The sequence below is a fragment of the Talpa occidentalis genome, unplaced genomic scaffold (assembly GCF_014898055.3).
Source record: "Talpa occidentalis isolate TD23 unplaced genomic scaffold, MPIMG_talOcc4v2.1, whole genome shotgun sequence".
Taxonomy (NCBI): domain Eukaryota; kingdom Metazoa; phylum Chordata; class Mammalia; order Eulipotyphla; family Talpidae; genus Talpa; species Talpa occidentalis.
The window spans coordinates 50,034,163-50,048,340 of record NW_026555331.1 but is presented as its reverse complement, the minus strand read 5'-3'; the positions used below and the strand labels follow the sequence as shown (position 1 = coordinate 50,048,340).

General features: G+C 44.8%; 1 protein-coding gene across 7 annotated transcripts in view; it reads right to left on the bottom strand.

Annotated features, from left to right (window-relative positions):
• Positions 1-4,743, bottom strand: part of STAU2 (staufen double-stranded RNA binding protein 2) — a 251,657-nt gene extending 246,914 nt beyond the window's left edge. For 5 of the 7 annotated variants that reach the window (XM_037505302.2, XM_054692178.1, XM_054692180.1 and 2 more), the window contains exon 1: positions 3,968-4,053. The gene's annotated coding sequence lies outside the window, so the exon portion shown is untranslated. Of the gene's footprint in view, positions 1-3,967; positions 4,054-4,250; positions 4,300-4,618 lie in introns of those variants that run through there. The other 2 variants (XM_054692175.1, XM_054692174.1) reach the window with 2 other exon arrangements.
• Positions 4,744-14,178: the final 9,435 nt, after the last annotated feature.

Below are 14,178 nucleotides of genomic sequence, written 5' to 3'. Positions count from 1 at the left end.
CAATTATAATACAAAGATCCGCATAAATTAAAACATACGAAATTAATATGTCCATATAGCACTATGTGAGGCAATAGGATAACATTTTGAAATTATTTTCTTATCAAACAAATGATATTAGATTTACATCAATATAAAAATGAAAATTCACAACTATACCTTGGACAATTCAAAATGGTAACAGTCTGTAAAACTTCTTTACTTCTTTAAAGACCTAACTGGTCTGACTGTTCTATATTTAAAACAATTTGATAAATATCAAGGCATATCAATAAAAATGCCAGTTTGGTACTGCCTATTGCCTCATAAAATCTATTTCTCCCTCTCTGTCCAAAAAAAAAAGTTTCCAGTTCATTCCAACTACAGCTAGGTACTTTCAGAGAAACCTATTCACACGTCCCCAAAATGCCCTCACTGATATCCAACCAGGCACATTAGGACATGCAGTTCCAGATTCCAAGCTACTAAATGAAAACAGGCGGGGTAGTTTATGGACAGTGGGCATTAATAACTGGAGAAAACTTACTGCTCATGAAGAATTAAGTCTAACATGTATCTGAAAGGTACTGACTGATGTAACTCACTGCTTTGATTATGAGTTACATTTTGCCCATCTGATAAATTGAAAGTTATGTTATGCTAACATAAAATTTATGCTAACATAAATTTTATGTTAGCATCCACCTACAATTAACAGCAATCCTCACTTCAATGCTTTGTTGACAATCAAAAAAGCAAAAACATTTATTATCTGAATTTTTAGACCACAAACTATTACAAATCAACTCAAAACTTACTATAAAAATTAATTTTTTAAATATGTACCCCCAAAAACTATGCTCATGTAAGAAAACAATTTAGTATAAATTCTAGGATCTCTATAAAAGTCTATGAATTATTCTTAGTACTATACACAAGTTTCACTCTGAAACAGTCCAACAAAAAAACTCATGAAAAATAAAAACATCATTGGCCAAAAAAAAAATTTTTTAAGGAAACAAACATTTATCAGACATCAATTTTACTTGCCAGGTGTCGTATTTTGCCATTTTTACTTTAACTCATTTAATCACCTTGCAACGCAAGTATTATTCCCATTTCCCTACAGGTTGGATTACTTTCCATTGCCTCACGGCTAGGATTAAAACCTAATTTGGGGGCCTCCCCTGGTGGCGCAGCAGTTGAACGCTGGGCTGCAAGGCGCCGGTTCGTTCCCCGGCTGCCGGCGAGGGTCCCACCAAAAAATAAATAAATAAAAATAAAACCTAATTTTGTCTACTGTAAAGTCCTCTTCTCTTCATTATACATTAAATTACAAATAAAGACTTCTTAATTTTTTTCCTGTAATAATGGGCTTAACCTTTAGGACAACACAATGGCAAGGCTCCTATATAAATAAAACTTGGGGGGGTATTTAACATCAACACAATGATCCATACATAAATATAAACTGATACTATTATGGATTCCTAACACTCATCTGTTGTTTTCTTGAGTACCTACAAGAGGTACAAACAAATCTATATGTGATCTGATCATACTGTGCATGTGTCAAATTGTTAGGTCTAATATTAACCCAGTGCCATTTTGCAATATCTAGATTTCTCCCTCTCTATGATCTATACACAAAAAATGATTAAATACCCAGCACTCCAAGTGTCCAAAGGAAGAGGACACAGTAAGAGTAAAGAAAAAGTTAGCAACAAAGAATGAAAATGAATATAGTGACCACCTACATCTTCCCAAACCTGATCCTAAAACAGGGAAACCAACCATCCTAACTTTCTGTATTTATATACTAAAAAGTCTGATGACCATCTTAGATATTTCTGATATTACTGAAAAGCAGCCCATTCTTTTCCAGAACTTCAGTCCAGGCAAGCCAAGTAAGCTCAAATACAAAATTTATGTGGTTTTCCATGCTGAAGTATTTAGTAGTAAAGAGCCACCATGTACACAACTTACCCTCAAATGGTCAAAAAAAAAAAAAAAAATAGTGTGCTGAAAGATCAAATGATAATTGGGTGAAATGGTAACAGGTGACTATAACTAAGTTACATGCGTGTTCTTTGCATTATTGTTATTCTTGCTACTTTTCTGTTAAATCTGAAATTATTTCCAAATAAAAAGTTAAAAATGTAAAATTACATGGCATTCTAACTGGGGTTAACAATACATTGTTGAGTTATATAGCAATATTTTTACAAATACGAAACAAGGATTTTTAAGGAAAAATTTACTAACTTGTTAAAAAATACACACCCAAGTTAAAAGAATAAATTTTAAACTACACAGCCATGTAGTAAAATGTGGCAGTTGGTGACTTGAGTTGAAACCATAGGAGGGAGAGGGGGAAAAGCATACACACCACACAATTTGGCACAAGTGCTTCACAAATTTAATACAGGCCTGCTGCAAAATGCAGCAAATCTACAATTCAAGTGATACGTGATCTCTCTGGTTGGCAGCAAAATATAGACAAACTGAACAATGAAAAATGTGCCATATTACAAAACAATCAAAATGCACAATGATTTGGGTTTTGACGGTTTTATTAAAGATTTTTCCCACCGCTGCTCAATTCACAACCGTATATTTGAATCATGTTCAGAAGCAAGGACGGGAAAGAAATATCCAGGAGAAATGTTGCAATCTTTCCTCCTACAAGGTTACAAGTATCCTGCCAGCCCATCACAATTTTGATTTAAAGTGTTCACCATGCTTTCTTAAAAACATAAGGCTGCACCAGAAGTGATGCTCAGCACAAGTTGACCAAAATTGTGAAATCAAACTCTAAAAATAAAGGTTCATAGCAAACAGCGTAATACCTTTCAAGGATCATCTCAATCCTTTCTGCAGGAACCACCCACTTTTAAACCCTTCAGCATATCCCGCTAATTGGTCCTTCTCTACTCCAGTATATCTAAACCCTGGTGGAGGAGGGGGCCGTGGACAGTCAGGCCAGGTGTGGCCCCTTTGCAAAGAAAATTATTCCCAAATGCAAAATTCTGCACTTTATTTCCAGGGGCTTCCAGAACCCCGAGGCCATTATCTCCGCGCCCCCCCCCCCCGTAAGAATCCCAGTTTAGCGTCTTCACAATCGCCCCTGCAGAACACCCCCCTCGCCACAAGCCCAGGCTCTCTCGGGATGGAGTGAGCTGGGCCCTCAGACGGTGGATTCTGCCACTGATCTTTGTCTCTCCGCCCAACTCCCTTCACCTCCGCAAGGTCACTAACTGCCAACTACCCCTTTAAGCAGAGCCATCGCGGTAGTAGTTCGTAAGAGCCACAGCAGAACTTGCCTGTCATAGGATGAATTTTGTCCCCTCCGCCCCACCTACCTTCCCCAATTCGGTGAGTTACGTCTTCACCACTTGCCCATTACACAGAAATAGCCATCGCCGCCGCCCCGGGCGCGCCCCTGCCCGCCAGCCCTCCGCCTGCGCCCCCAGGCCCATTCCCCGCCGACCCCCCCCCATCAGGGCCTTCCCCCACTTCTCGCCCGCCCCCTCGCGGCGGCAGGGACCCTCCGGGCCCCCTCTTCCAGACAGCCGCCACCCCGCCGGCGCTCCTTCCGGCCGCGCCGACCCCCGACCGCACGACCCCGCCTTCCAGCGCCCCCGCCGGGCTCCCGCGCCCCCGGGCCCCGGCTCTCCATTTGCGCCGGCCTCCGCGCCTCCCTCCCGGCTCCTCCCCTCAGGACACCTGTGTCGTCCCACCCCCTCCACACACGCCCCCCCCCATTCCTGCGCCTCTTCCCCTGCGGCCCAGAATCCCCCCTCCCGCCCGGAGGGAGCCCGACGCGGGAGGGAAGGCGCGGGGGAGGGGAGGGGAGGCCGCGCAGGGGCTGCACTTCTCGGGGCTCGCCGCGCACCGCGGACCTGCAGGGCTCCCCGGCGCCCTCTGCCTCCCCCGCCGGCGGGGCGGAAGTCGGGGCCTCCCGGACGCCCCCAACGAGGGTATTTACCTTCTTGCCAGGGACACTTTGCAGACGGCTCCAACATTGGCAAACACTACAGAGAACTGACCCCGCTCGGCCGCCGCCGCGCCGGCTGCCACCCCTCCGGCTCCCCGCCCCCGCCTCCGCCCGCCTCCCCAGCGCTCCCGCCGCGCCCTCCCGGGCCCGCGCCGCGCGCCCCGCCTGCGCAGCCGTTCCCACGCCCCAGCCCGCCGCCCGGCGCGCGCGCGCCCCCGGCCCGCGGCCGACCCGCACCGCGCACCGCGCGCCGCGCGCCCGGCACCGGCCCTACCTCGGCTCCTGCTCCAGCCGGCCGGCGGCCCAGTGCGGCCATTGTTCCCGGCGCCGCTCCCGCCCCCTGGCGGCCGTCCGGGCCCCCGCAGCTGCGGCCGGCGCGGGCGCTGCGGTGCTGGCGCCGGCAGACTGGGCCGCGGGGCGAGGGCCGGGCCCCGGGGCCGGGGGACCCCGCGAGCTCGGGCGAGGGGAGCGCGCCGCTCCTTCCGCGGACGCCGGTCTCCAGCCTGGCTGCCCCCGCCTCGGCTGCAAAGGGTGGGCCAGGAGCAGCCCTTCCCACACCTGCATTCGGCGCCTGCCTCCCCCGCCCATTTGACCCCCTGTTGGTTCTAGACTGCAGTCCGCGGCCAGACGCCCTGCCCGTACCTGGTCCAGGCCCCGCTCTGGCTGACCCCCTCTGCTCTGCCGGGGACGAGCGACCATTCCGCGTCTGCTCTGGCCGCCGCTGTGCGATGCACGGTGTAGCGGATCCTGCACCTTTGCAGACTGGGGGGGAGGGAGGGGGCGGGGAGGAGGGGAGGGGGTAGTGCTACTGTCTCGCCTAGAAAACACTAGTGATCAGTAATCACCTGCTCGCCAAGATCGGCGGCGTAGCCGAACGTCCGCCTCAACAACAAGACCCTACTTGGTCACATGGTAAGGAAAGCCTTGGAACCAAAAATGAGGACCATCTTAGAACAGTGCCCTAGATCCTAGATTGTTGAGGCAGGAAGGCCAGGAAACTCGAATGACTTCTTGATGCGTCCTGATTTTGATGTGGGTTACTTATGTCCAGATGACTTCAACCCAGTTAAACCCAATGAAATTCAACACTTTATTTAGCAAATGGCACCAAAAATAACCTGACAATAAAGTAAGTCTAAAAATAGAATTATTACTGTGTTTTCACAAACTTATCCATTTGCATTATTATTCCCAGGGTTCCAATTCTCTGGGAGGTGTCTACCAGTCTCCTAACAGAGCATGGCATGTGGTAGGTCTCTTACGATAAGATGTTAATTATTGTTATGTTTTCCTTCTAGGAGTGTATCCTGTGCTTCTCCTCCTTTCATCTTTGCCAATTCCCTCAAACTTAAAATGTTCCTTCTTCCTTAAGTCCACACGGTCCTGATTCCCTGCTTGTTCCTTCCCTAGGCTCTCCAGCCAAGCACATAGTCAGAGTTGGATACTTGTTGAATATTTTGAGGGAGTACTCCTCTCTCACCTTAACAAAACGGACGGATAATCCTCTCACCTCTCTGCTTTCCCTAAACCATTCCCTCTCCTGCAGTCAATCCTCGCTTCCCAGAGGAACAAATTACCCCACCCATCATTCTAAAAGTTCCTCCTGGGGCCTCAGTTGCGAAGCTGCCGCAGCGTCTGCGGTGCCGGTTCGATCCCCTGGCTGCTCTGGCGCGCAGACCTCTCCTGCCGCCCGCTGCTCCCCTCAGCAGTGTCCTTCAGTCCTTCTGCCTGCTCTGCTCCCCGCTCTGGCTCTGGTGAATTCTCTCACCCTCCCGTGCTTCTGACTGTACCCAGTGCATGTATAAACAAAAAACAAACAAATAAATAAATAAATAAATACGCATGCCTCTATTAAAAAAAATAATAATAAAAAATAAAAAATAAAAGTTCCTCCTGAAGAGGCATTCTCTATCTCCTCCCAGCAGCACTCTTCTGACGTCTCTTCTCTGACACTGTGGGTTTATTTGATTGTTCTGAACCTGTTTCCACCTGCCTAACAGTGCATTATTTAAGGGCCGGCTCTGTCTCATTTATCTTAGTCCCAGCATCCAACAGTGTATTGGCTGGAAAGAAATCCTTTTGTTTTTGGAAATGACTCTGAAGTGGTCAGAAATTTCGTTCCCTTTGTTTCAGATCATTAAAGTTAATTGAAAGTTTTACCTCCATTTGTAGCATTTTTTAAAAACTGATTTTAAATTTGGTAAACCCCAATACAATGAATGAGTATACCATCTGTGCTCCCAGCTACCCACTTGGAGCTTTTGTGCTTCCTTTCCCCACAACCGTAGGCTCTGCTTTCCTAGATGTCGTTGTCTGCAAAAGGGAAACACTTTCACCAAATTCCCATTAATTTGTTTTGTTACAGTAAAATATACAAAACATAAAATTTACCATTTTAACCATATAATTCAGTGGCAGTATGAACATTCACATTGCTGTGAAAACATCACCGACATCCATCACCATAACTTCGATCTTCCCAAAATGAAATTCTGGGTGAGACAGGAGAGGTCTGCTGTGCCATGTGGTAAAGTTAGCTCCTTATGCTGCAGTGGCTGGGGTTAGCTTCATAGTGCTAAGACTTAACCCCTTGCACCACCAGGGAGGCCCCACAAATTGAAATTCTAACTAATAAACAATAATTTCCTATTTCCTGCTCCCTCCATATCTTGGAAACCAACCTTTCTGTCTCCATAAATTTAATTGCTCTAGATATAGCATATAAATGGAATCATACAATATTTGTCCTCTTTTGTCTGGTTTAGTCACTTAGCATAATGTCTTCAGGGTTCATCTGTGTTGAGGCATATTCTGAGTTTATTCCTCTAAAGAAGACTAATATTCTAGTGTATGCGTTCATCACATTTGGTGTGGCTATATTCCTTCATCAGTGGAGATTTGGTTTTTTAAAGATTTATTTATTTATGCATACAAGAGTTGGGGTACAGGCCAGAGGTGTGGGGGGTGAGAGGATTCAACAGAGACAGAGTAGGGAACAGAACAGGCAGATTGACCGAAGTACACTGCTGAAGGGAGCAGTGGGCAAGTCAGGAGAGGTCTGCTGCGCCATGTGGGTTGCTCCCTGGCTGGCCGGGGATCGAACTCATGCTGCAGAGGCTGTGGATTGCTTCATAGTGCAGTGCTTAACCCCTTGCGCCACCAGCGAGGCCCCATCAGTGGAGATTTGTATTATTTCCACCTTTAGACTATTATGAAAATACTATTCCAAATATGGGTGTACAAATATTACCAAAAAAAGAATTAAATTTAAAAAGTCATAACACAGAAAATTGTTTTTTAAGCTAAAATCAGCACTTCAATTGTCCAAGGTTTATAGCATCAGTTCATGAAATCATCTGAATGACACAGATTTGACTTTAAAATAAAATATTTGTATAGGATTTGAAAAATAATGGATATTTTTAAGAAGTATGAACCTATTAAGATCCGATTAAAACAAAGCAATTGACTTATCTGTGCATCTTTACCAGCTAAATAATTCAATGTTCAGAAAAAGATAATGCTTTCAAATTAATGATGGTCAGATTTTAGTAGAATCTGAAGTCACAAAGCACAATTTCTTTTCCAGCTATGTCCTTGCTTTTCTTATGGCATCTTTTTCCTGAGATTTAAGATACTGTAAAACTCATCTAACCAACTGCACCCACCATGTAAGTTATTCTCCTTTATATGTTTATATCTGAACATATTTCTACAACTATGCAGTATTTACATGTTTCTTTTCAGTATACCTTCAGTTCCTTGAAGACAAGAACAGTAATATCAACTTTGTTTCTCTAGCTTCTAGCATAATGCCTGTAGCAATCAATAACTGCTGCTTAAGGGCCTCCCTGGTGGCCCCACAGGTTAAGTCTCAGCACTATCAAGCTATCACCAGCCACGACAGCATGAGTTCGATCCCCTGCCCAGGAGCTAACCTACATGGCACAGCAGACCTCTCCTGTCTCACCAGCTGCTCCCCTCAGCAGTGTATTTCGTCAGTCTGCCTGTTCTGGTCCCCACTCTGTCTCTGGTGTATCATCTCACCCCCCACCTCTAGCCGACACCCCCATTCTTTTTTTAAAAAAGATTTATTTATTTATGCATGCAATAACTGGGGTACAGGCCAGAGGTGCAGGGTGGGGGGGAGGAAAGATGTGGGGGTATGTGTGAAAGGATTCATCAGAGACAGAATGGGGAACAGAAAAGGCAGATTAACTGAAATACACTGTTGCAGGGAGCAGTGGGCGAGGCAGGAGAGGTCTGCTGCGCCATGTGGGTCACCCCCGGGACCAGTTCTGCAGTGGCTGCTGTGGATTGCTTCATAGAGCTGCGACTTAATCCCTTGTGCCACAAGAAGGCCCCCACCCCCATTATTGTATACAGTATGTCCAGTCAGCCAATCCCCAAACACCAAGCCAACACTGGAATCCATATATATATATATATATATATATATATATATATATATTTTAAAAGATTCATCTATTTATGCATGCAAGAGCTGGGGTGTAGGCCAGAGGTGCAGGAGGGTGAGAGATTCACTAGAGACAGAGTGGGGAGCAGAGGGCATGACACGAGAGGTCTGCTGTGCCATATGGGTCACCTCCCTGGCTGGGCCCCTTAACAAATATTTTTAACAAAAATAATAGGATTTAAAAAGATTTAAACACCTATGCTTATATTGACTATTATTTTTCCTTGATATCTATCATCTTCTCTCATTTTTTCTTGTAGCTATCTATACTTTTCCCCATGCCAGAAATGGATTCTATTTTATTTGTGAAATTTGAAATGGCATTATTTAAGTCTCAATTCTTAGCTAAAATACAAGATGAACAGGATTACAATTTGCTTTTTCACCTCAATCTGTGTTTTAACAGATGTAAATTGAGTTTATTTATTGAATGTATACTTGTACTGCATTTGTATATAATACAAAGCACATATTAAGGTATTTTTTCTTCTCATGGGTTATTTTTCTTATACCCTGGGTTCTTCCTCTGTCTCTTGAATTCAGTGTTTCATTTTTTTATTATTTTTTACTTAAATTATTAGTAATTTAATTTATTTTCATTTTGCTCAAGCTTATTCTGGGAATCTCTTGCTAGATTATCTCTTAGTTTAGCCTTTTGCAGTAGAAGTTTTGGAGAAAATATAATTATGTATATAATTGTATATAATTTATTTCATTCATTTTATTTGTTTTCAGACATGGGAGAGTGTGATGTTACAATGTAATAAAAAATAGTATTTATTTCATTATTTGTCCAGGGTTCTGAGCACAAATGTCCTAAGACCCTTTTAATTTCCTAAGTAATAGGAGTGACAGGAACATATTTTGTTACAATATTTGGGGTTTGTTCCCAGTTCCTGAAATAGCTGCATGTGTTAAAAGTGAAAGTAGTGTTAATGGCTTGTTATTTATAATGAGCCCCCACCCACACCTGAGTTTATGTTAATGAGGTGACTTTTGGAAAGCCCCTAGGATGTGGGTTCTGGTTGCCAAAGGAACCAACTTGTGATTAGAGAATTGGAACCCTCAGCCCTATCCCTTGACCTCTGAGAAGAGAGAGGGACTGGAAATTGAGTTCAAACACCATTGATGGGGATTTAATCGGTTGTGCCTAAGTAATAAAGCCTCCACAAAAAACCCTAACCAGAAGGCTTTGGTTTATTTTTTTTAAAGATTTATTTATTTTTGAATGCAAGAAACTGGGGTACAGATCAGAGATATGGGGGGGTGAGAGGAGTCACCAGAGAAAGACTGGGGAGCAGCAGGCCAGTCAGGAGAGGTGTGCTGCACCATGTGGGTCACCTCCCTGGCCAGGGATTGAACTCCTGCTGCAGATAGCTTTATAGTGCTGTCTTAATCCCTTGCGCTATCAGGGAGGCCCCATAACCAGAAGGTTTTGGAGAGCTACTGGTTGCTGAACATGTCAAATCTCTGGGAAGATGATACACCCAGAGAAGGCATGGCAAGTCTATGCTCCTTCCTCCATATCTTCTTCCATTTATCTCTTCAATTGGCTGCTTCTGAGTTGTGTCTTTTATATATATATATATATATATATATATATATATATAAAATAAACCAATAATCTAGTAAGCAAACTGTTTTTGTGAGCTCTTCTAGCAAAAAGTATTAAGCCTGAGAAAGAGCCAGACCATAAGAAGCATGGGTGACAACCTGAATTTGCAATTAAACCCAAAATGGGGGAAGAAGGAGGAGAGGGAGCAGTTTTATGGGATGGAGCTCTTAGTTGTGGGGTTGCACTACCCCCAAGCTGTTATTGTTAGAATTGCCAGATATGGAAAATACATATATCTGGTGTCAGAAAGGTTGATGGGAATTGTAAAGAAAAACTGTGTTTCTCCTATTTTGTTGGGATGCAAAGAATTGGGAATTGATTGGTGGTATTGCAAAACATTCCAGAAAGTGTCTGTAATATGGCTTTCTTCCACCATCTTTACCCTAGATTTCTGATACCTTTCTTTGAACCATATGTATCTAACAAAGCCTAAACAGATATCTTACTTATAATTATCTGAATTTTCTTGCAATGGAAATGAATTTGTAACATTTCTGAACATGGAATAGGGTTGAGGGTAGGAGGAACTGCGGGAGAGGAGGATGGCAGGGCTTGCCTCTTAAATTCAGGGACTCCTCCCATCACTATGATTGTACCTGTATAGTTTTTTTTAAAGATTTAGTTATTTATGCGTACAAGAGCTAGGGTACAGGCCAGAGGTTTGAGGAGTGAGAGTATTCACTAGAGACAGAGTGGGGAACAGAACAGGCAGACTGACTGAAATACACTGCTGAGGGTAGTGGCGGGCGAGTCAGGAGAGGTCTGCTGTGCCATGTGTGTTGCTCCCTGGCCGGCTGGGGACCAGGATCGAACTCCTATTGCAAAGGCTGTGAATTGCTTCATAGTGCTGTGCTTAACCCCTTGCAGCACCGGGAAGGCCCGTAACTATATTTTTTTTTAAAGATGCATACAAGAACTGAGGTGTAGCGCAGAGGGGGAGGAAGATGGGAGAGAGAGGATTCCAGAGACAGAGCAGAACAGGCAGATCTACTAAAATACACTGCAGAAGGGAGAGTGGGTGAGACAGAAGAGGTCTGCTGTGCCATGTGGTATAGCTCCCTGGCTGGCGATTGAACTCATGCTGCAGTGGCTGGCAATAGCTTGATAGCACTGAGACTTTAACCCCTGTGCCACCAAGGAGGCCCCTGATTGTAACTATTTTGAGAGGTATCATTTTACCAATCAACACTCTATCTTTCCTTTTTGTCTCCCCTTCACAAAAGACTTCATAATTCATAAAACATTCCCCCTTCCCATTGATGAAGGAAGAGAAAAAAAAAAAAACCACTTAACATTCCAGCTATTTACATTTTTTCAGCCCTTGCTTACACTGGTAACTGTCAGTGACATTTTGAATTAGTAATGTATCGCTATGTAATAAACCATGCTAACATTGACCAGTTTAAAACAATTTATTAGTTTAGGCAGTTTAGGTAGAGCTCAACAGTGTTTCCCCTAGTCTAAGAAGTAGCAGCTAGGGCAGCTCATAATCTGGGAGCCAAACTCACTTAAGGGTATGCTCACATCTGCAGTTAATGCTGGCTCTCAGCTAGAAACCTGTGGCTCTGTGTTCCGGTGTGGCTTCTGCACAGTGCAGTGACTGGGATCCAAGAAAAAGAAAGTCAAAGTCACTGGTATCCTAAGGCCTGGGCCCGAAATCTGACACTGATATACTGTGAATTCTCCCATATCTATTGGGCAGGTAGTCATAGGGCCCAGGTTGTAGGATTAGAGACCTGACTGCACCTCCCCATGGGAGGCATGACAAAGAATCTTAGGGTCACATTTAAAGATCCACACATTGTCTGAAATACATCACCTAGTCTTTTCACCACATCAAAGTAAAGATGATATTTAAATTTCTCTCCTTGCATACATGAACCATGGAGCCAACCTCACTCATCTGACACCATCCTTGCCCATTGAAGACAACTGCACACCTCAATTATGGCCATGAAAAGAGTCAGGTTCAAGAGGAACAGGGCTTACTATGTTTCTTGATCTACTCTCTTTCTTCAGTCATAGGGAGGCATTGAGCAAGGTGAGGCAGTCTGCAATTGCATCAGAAGAGGGGTGAATTGGAAGCTGGAGGAAACTCCCAGGCAGCAACATACAATTGTAACATCTAATCATTCTGTGTTTTCAGGACTTGCTGCACTTGAAAGTGGGCCATGATGCTGGTAAGCAGGTGAGAAATGACCTAGGGAGGACCAGCCAAGGGCAGCCAGACAACGTCAAGCCAACAGACAGTGCCAGGAGTGTTCATACCCCAGAGCAGAGGCTGCTCCTTCCTTCTTCAGCCCCACCCAGTATCGGTAGGCTCAAGAAACTCATTCATTCATTCATTCAACACATAACTGTAACAAGTCTAGGACACAACCCCCAAAAATGGTACTTCAACATCTTGATTATTTTAAGCTGAAAGAACTTGAGAAATGGTATGTCCAGAAAGGACTTTTTTTTTTTAAAGATTTATTTATTTAAGCCTACAAGAGCTAGGGTACTGGCCAGAGGTGTGGGGGGGGGGAGGAAGGGGGGTGAGAGGATTCACCAGAGACAAAGTGAGGAGCAGAACAGGCAGATTAACCAAAGTACACTGCTGAGGGGAGCAGCGGGCAAGTCAGGAGAGGTCTGCTGCACTATGTGGGTAAGCTCCCTGGCTGGCAGGGGATCAAACTCATGCTGCGGAGGCTGCTGACAGCTTCATAGGTTGCGTCTTAACCCCTTGCACCACCAGGGAGGCCCCAGAAAGGAGTTATTTAAAACTAAGGTAACACTGGAGAATTTGGGACTTTGGGGTACTAGGGGAAGATGGAGCCAGAGGAAGTTCCCTGCTTTGTTCCCCAGGTGGATAATCTAAGATAATCTAGAGGGGCACTAAACTCAGAGGACCCTGTGATCTGAGGCAAAACCGGAGCCCCTTCTGTCCATGACATTGTCCATGACAAAAGGGACACTGAAGAAATTCAACTCTATACCTTGAAAGAGATGGAAATAGGCCCCTAGAGCGTAGTGCTGGGCCGGGAGTCATTGTTGCACCCCGTGTTTGATTGGCAACACTGGGAGGGGAAAGCTGGTTGGTGTGGAAGTGCACCCTTGACATGCCAAATTGCTGGGATAAAAGAGGCGGGCAGTTTTCCTAGTGAAGTATCCTGTCAAGGAGCAGGATTGCCTCTCTTCTACACTCTCAGGACTCAAGCTGATCCTGTGATGCAGTGTCTAAAGGTAGAGGGCCCACAGACTGCAGAGGCGCAGGTCTAGAAACTCAGAAAGAAGGGTTATCAGTGCTGCCACAAACACAATCCACACACAACCCCACACACACAAACCACTTTCACCAGTGAGTGAACCCCACCAGGCTCCTCCCCACCCCTGATCAGCAGCCTTAGCTTGGTTAACGCCGACAAACAGTGCCATCTTCTGGAAAAGTAGAGTTTCTGCACCCTTGGGACACTTGAAAGCTACAAAATGGGTAAATAGAAAAAAATGAACACATAGCACCTTCAGTGATCAAGGAATATTTCACCACACAGAGAGAACGAATTTCCAGAATTAAGCCATAAAGACATGGAATATCTTTTCTTTCTATCAGGTACAGAGATCAAAATTGCCATGACAAAGAAATTCAAAGAAATAAGAAAAAAAATGGAAAGCTGGTGAAGGATGTACAAGAAAACTCATAAAATCAAATAATATCCTGAGAAATAAAATTAATGAAGAGAAGATAGAAATTGAAGCTTTAGGGCCTCCCCTGCTGGCGCAGGCGGTTGAGCACGGCACTGTGAAGCTGTCGGCGGCCTCTGCAGGGGCGGTTCGATCCCAGCCTGCCGGTGAGGGTCCCACATGGCACGGCAGACCTCTCCTCTCACGCCCGCTTCTTCCCTCAGCAGTGTATTTCGTCCGTCTGCCTGTTTCTGTCCCCCACTCTGTCGCTGGTGGATCCTCTCACCCCCCGCATCTCTGGCCTGTACCCCAGTTCTTGTATGCACAAATAAATAAATCTTAAAAAAAAGAAAAAAAGAAAAGAACAGAGATGCAGATTGTAAAAAGATCAATATAGAAGATAAAAAATTCTGGAGAAAGCTATGAACACAGAATAGACCCCACCAG